This window comes from Sus scrofa, chromosome 14, assembly GCF_054392235.1.
Source record: "Sus scrofa isolate SSC_HxYL_T2T_F1_AM1 chromosome 14, Sscrofa_HxYL_maternal_Yorkshire_Landrace_v2.0, whole genome shotgun sequence".
Taxonomy (NCBI): domain Eukaryota; kingdom Metazoa; phylum Chordata; class Mammalia; order Artiodactyla; family Suidae; genus Sus; species Sus scrofa.
The window spans coordinates 115654501-115660579 of record NC_139396.1 but is presented as its reverse complement, the minus strand read 5'-3'; positions in this window follow the sequence as shown (position 1 = coordinate 115660579).

The window sequence follows — 6079 nt, the reverse complement described above, 5'->3', positions numbered from 1 at the left end:
TTCCTTAATTTCCTTTATCCCATCATTATCATGGAATTCCACAAATATTTATTAAGTAATTAATTAGTGGCAACCCAACGAGTTCTATTAGGATGAATTTAAGAGTGGCAATCTGGTGAGAAGGGGAGTTAGGCAACTTTTCCTTAAGTATCATATAGTGTAATTTCATTGTACTATTAGATTCTACCATCTATCTGGACTGGAATGGTGAATGAGGAGGCTTGTGTGGTTTCAGGAGGGGATTAAAAAATCTTCATGACTGCCTTTTGCACTCATTTTTATTCAAGTTGCCAATAAAGGAGGGAAATGGTCATTCATATGCTCACATGCACATTCTAGGGCCTAAAATTTTTCTCAAACTATGGTTTTAGCTAGTCATTTTATTGCTTTGGACTTTTAAGCCCAATTTTTTTTCCTATATTTTGAATGTGGCAGATGTTTTCAACAATCACAATACTATTAAGTAAAATATTACATATTTTTTTATGGTATAGTATATGCATATTAGTGTAATCAGTAAAATAAGTTTTTATTTTTCAATATACTTAGAATATAATTATTAAAACCTGTCTTTTTTGAATGTGATCATCATCAAACTAAATCTTGCTAGCTATTAATTTGAATGACCTTGAGAGAGATTAATAATGAAAAGAAAACTTTATAACTGTGATAGTATTCTATAAAATAATTGTATGGAAGTCATTTCAAATGTTAAATGTATTATCTCTAGCTGATATGCTCTAATGACTATGAAAGCCTAAATTATAGAAATGAGTGGTCCCATGTGAATAAAGAGGGATAATTATGTTTCTAAGAAGAAATCAAATCAGACCATCCTTCTTTAGCAATTAGTGTAGATTTAGACATTAGTCTTTGAGAATAATAGATATCATTTCAAAGCACTACTTTAGATACTGTATTGAATTTTAAAAAAAGCATAAGACACTGTTTGTTCCATTAAATAGCTTGATATATAGTTGGGAATATAAGCTATCTAATTGTAAAATACAGCTGTTGAACATATAAATTATTTCAAGAGTTAATGAGTTAAATTGATAGATACAAGGATGAATATATTTCTGTGAGAAAGTGATGGTCAGGAAAATTTGTTTGCAGCACAAAGATTATCTGGATCTTCAAGGATACTTGTGTTTCTTTTGGTATAGGCAAGGGAATACTTTCCTTGCAAAGGGGAAGAGTGTGAGTAAAGATACAATACATGAGGCTGGAAGAAATATTAACCTAAAACATTTGTTTTTACAATTGATAAATACTAAAACTAATTTAAAGAAATGTTTTGGATCACACAGTTATGAATTAGGTCATTGCTAAATCAAGGGAGAATACAACATGATTAGGACTCTCTCTCTTTTCTGAGATCCAGCTTCTTCCATTCACTGGCTTTATCTTCAGAAAGGCTCTGCCTAAGTTGCATGAAGAAATGCAGCTATATACATATACACAATGTTCATATATTAAACATTTATAAAATTGATTCTGTAATTTGTCTATCACTGAACTAATGATTGTGATCTGAATGATATAATATTGTGGCTTAGATTGAGTTATAGACTCATCTCTTAAGTGGTGATAGAGGAAGATCATACCTGAACTTTATGAAATGGATTGTCCATGTAAAGTTGGTTTCATTTATCTGAATAAGAGAAGGTATCCTGGAAAGGCACAAAGTGTCTATATTCGTTATAGGAACATCTAGTGTACTAAACTGACAAAGTAAAAGAGAAGTTTCAGGGAGTATCTGGAAGTAAAGGAAGAAAGTTAATTTGCTGTCAAATTGTGGAAGATTCTAAGAACAAAAACATGTTTTATTTTTTTCTTCTAAATAATTAAGATGATGTCTTTGGAATGAGTAGTGGTACTCTGAAGGTCATCTAGTAGGAAGATTAATCTGGCAGTGGAAGCAGAATATTCTGCACAAAAGGAGCCACCAGTTGCAAGACGATAAGTTTGGAGACTATCACAGACATGTAAGGGTGATATATAAATCCCTGACCATGATTGATTATTGGAAATAATGTGGAGATATATCTGAATATAAACTTGCAAAAAACTCATATTGATGTGACTTATTGAATGATAGGACAAAAGAATTGAGGAGGTAGAAAACATTTTAAGGAAACTTCTAGAAGACAATCAGAACTAGAGTGAACTGGCAGTTAAGGCATAAAATTTTTGAAAATTCTTTCTCTCCATTTTTCTTGAGACTGAATATGTTATATTTCAAAACTAAACATTTCTATGCTTACATAAAAGCATTTTATTTTCATATGTGGTTCCACAGAATTGCCCTAGGCTATTTCTCTTCCATCTAGTTTTTCCTCATATAAAAGACTTAAACTCCTACTTTTTTTTTCTTTTTAGGGCCACACCCATGGCATATGGAGGTTCCCAAGCTAGGGGTCCAATTAGAACTACAGTTGCTGGCCTACGCCACAGCTACAGCAACACCAGATCTGAGCCAAGTTTGCAACCTACACTACAGCTCATGGCAATGCCAGATCCTTAACCCACTGAGTGAGGCCAGGGATGGACCCCCCAACCTCACAGTTCCTAGTCGGATTAGTTTCTGCTGTGCCACGATGGGAACTCCTAAACGCCTACTTTTTATATCAAAAGTAGGAGTTTTATATCAATCCTACTTGAGGATTTGACCTGAAATCCTCAAGAATTATATTCAATCTGAACAGAAGTAGACTGAAGAGTCTAATAATTTGATATCAGAAAGAAATTAAGGCTCTGAATGGCAAATATCCAAACCTGTGTCTCTTACATTATGTGACATCATTTTGACAGGGAAGAGTAGACTTGACATCCTTTTGACAAAGTAATAATAATATAACCAAGCCCTCTCATCTCTTGGTATTATTTTTAGACTCAAATTGATATAACAATGCACACATTTTGGAAGCTTAAAAATGAATTATTGATGTTTATTATTGCATTTTATTCTGTGGTTTTACTTCATCATGATGCAACTTATGTATGGGTGAATTAATAACTGAGATGGAAAGACAGGTTTGATATTTTAATCTTTAGTTCTTTATGCCAATAATTAGCAAACAGACTGGAGACTCTCTTTTTTGCTCATGGTGCATATGTTTAAGACACAGCAGGAATTCCCACTGTGATGCAGTGGGTTGATGGTATGGCTTGTCTCTGTGGATGCACCAGTTCAATCCCTCGCCCAGTGCAGTGGGTAAGGATCTGGCATTGCTGCAGCAGTGGTGTAGGTTTCAGCTTTGGCTTGGATTTGATACCTGGCCTTGGAACTTCCATATACTATGGGGGAGCTGAAAAAGAAATAAAGACGTTGCATATTTTTAGCTGTCTTTTAAAGTGGCAGGAATGAAATGTATATAAGAACTTTGACAGGAATTTGAGCCAATAAGGATGCCAAGTCCTACCAGTCAACTCTATAAAAAATATAATCACTGAATTTAAGACTGTCCATATTTCATGTTTTATCTGTTAAGGCATTTTTTGACAGTGATTGGACTATGGTTGCATTTACTGCTTCTTTTCACTGGGCAGTGATTTAGACAGCAGTAGATAAATGGGTTTGTGGCTTCTACTTCTATGGTACTATACAACATGCACGAATGCTTTCTTGAAGGGAAATCACAATTTACTTGAAAAGGTCAATACAGACCCAGTTTCAGCTTTTAATAACCAAAAATTTGACATTTAGAATAACTGGGGGGTATTGTTGGTTTATCTGCATCCTTTTGTATGGTTTTAAATGCCAAAGAAGTAAATAGAATAAAAATCCAGCCACAAAACTGTCTACTTTCCTGAAGATGATTATTTATATTTTCCTTATTCCATAGATTATTTAAATACATGTTTATGTTGACATGTAAGGTGATACAAAAGTAACAATACTTTTCAGAACATGAAGTCAGGTTCCTGCTGTGGCACAAGGCTTAAGAATCCAACCGCAGAGGTGCAGGTTTTATCCCTGGTGCAGCACAGTGTGTTAAAGAATCCAGTGTTGAAACCCATGCCTCAACTGGGGATCAAATTCAATCCCTGGGCTGTGAAATTCCATATGCTGCAGGTGCAGCCATAAAAATAAATACATAGATAAAATAAAATAAAATTCATAGTTATTATTTGTTGGGAAAAAATCATTAAGTCAAAGAGATATAAAGACATAGGTATGATTATGATGCATTCTCAGTGAATCACATTAGAACAGAAAACCATCTCTATAATATTGGAATTTGGGGTCTGAATTTCTTAAAAAATCTTGAAAATGTGCACTTTGTAGCAAGGCACTCTCCCTCAGTGTCATACTTTAATATTATCCTAGTATGTATCACCCCCATTCATGTAGCTACATGGTACTAATATTTTAAACTTTGCATCTTGCCTGGATCATTCTAATCCTCTCCTCCTTCTGTGATGAGTAGATTGGGAGATGTACAGTAGAGTAAGATCCTGCCTTATTTAATGATTTGTCCACTTGGATAACATATCCCAATAAGGAGGTTTTTGAAAACAGTCCTATTACCTCAAGGTAATGATATGTGCTTAACGAAACCAAGGATTTTTTATCAGTGTATTCTGTCACTAAAAAGCACAAAGATAGAGAATCAACTCGCCATATATTTAAAAATGAGTTTTAGATGTTTTCAGGTGAAACTGAGTTTCCCAAGGCACAATCCACCTCCCCGCTCTCCAGAGAAGATAAGAGGTTTGGGCAGAAGACAGACTGTCACTACTTACTATATGTCAAAGACTGTGTTACCATGTTTACTGTGTTCACAAACCTATGAAAATGTATTACCATGGACACAAAGCCCTAGGCTGAGAGACAAACTAACCACAAAATAAAAGATGCCATGGAGATGAGAATTTATGAAGCCTAAATCACACTGACCTACTTACCTGTGTCACAAGGTAACCTGTATTAGTATTAGTTGCCAGTATCTATAACCTATAAGGGAATAATAACAGTAGCAGGGACAAAAATATTCCTCATCACTCTAGAAATTTTCCATGTATATATACATACACACACACACACACACACACAGAGGAAGAGATGTAGGTGGATATAGATCTATAGATAGATACGTGCAAAGCTGTAGTTTTACACATGAAAGAGACAAAGTGCATGAGTGCTGTGTATGCGTATGTGTATAATAGGAAGATGGGATAATTTTAGAGTCTAAAAAATTCATTTTCAGGGAAAAAGCAGATATTCTCATTAAAGACTGATGGTAAAACCAGATCCTCTCATGTTTTTAAGTATTTTGAGGTAGAAAATAAAAACCTTGCAATGGCATTATCTCTTTCATGTACTCTAAGTTATAATGTAATTAGCAACAAGGCCCATCCTCTGTCCAGCCTCCTTTCCTCAAGTAGGGGCTTGTTCTGCAAGGTGGGATTGAATGATGTGAAAGGCACACTGGGTCAGAATGGAAAGAGCAGACAGTGGCAAGAAACTCCAGTACGGAAAACAAGGAGATTGAGAATGAAATTTCACATCCATCACTCTTCTTCTGGCCCAGTCTCTGCAGAACAGTCCCAATAGCACCAACTAACTGGAAGGCTCTGTAATTCTTATACACGCTCCTAGAAATCTAACCAGTCATGGGACCCAGAATTATACACATTGGTATTTAAGGCAGTGTAGATGATAAGTAGCAGATGTTGCCAATTTGGAATATAGCCAAGGACAGATTTTGATCCTGCCACCACATCTCCAAACACTGGGCCAGTTAGCTATATATACAGGTCATCCACCATTTCATGGGCTAACTCCAAAAATAATGAAAACTTCTCATTTTACACTATTGAAATTGTGGTTCCACTTACCACACTGTGTCAGCGTTGTCTTTTATTTGCTTGAAAAAGTGTAAGTGTTGGAATCATTCATTATCTTGATATGTAAGAATTACACAGATACATATATGTATATAAAATATATAAAATATAAATATATATAATTTATACATATGTAATTTGTAAACATATGTAAAAATCATTTGCATTGCACACTTAGGATCAATGCCTTTTATACACATTGTAGCATATATTTTATACATCAAAA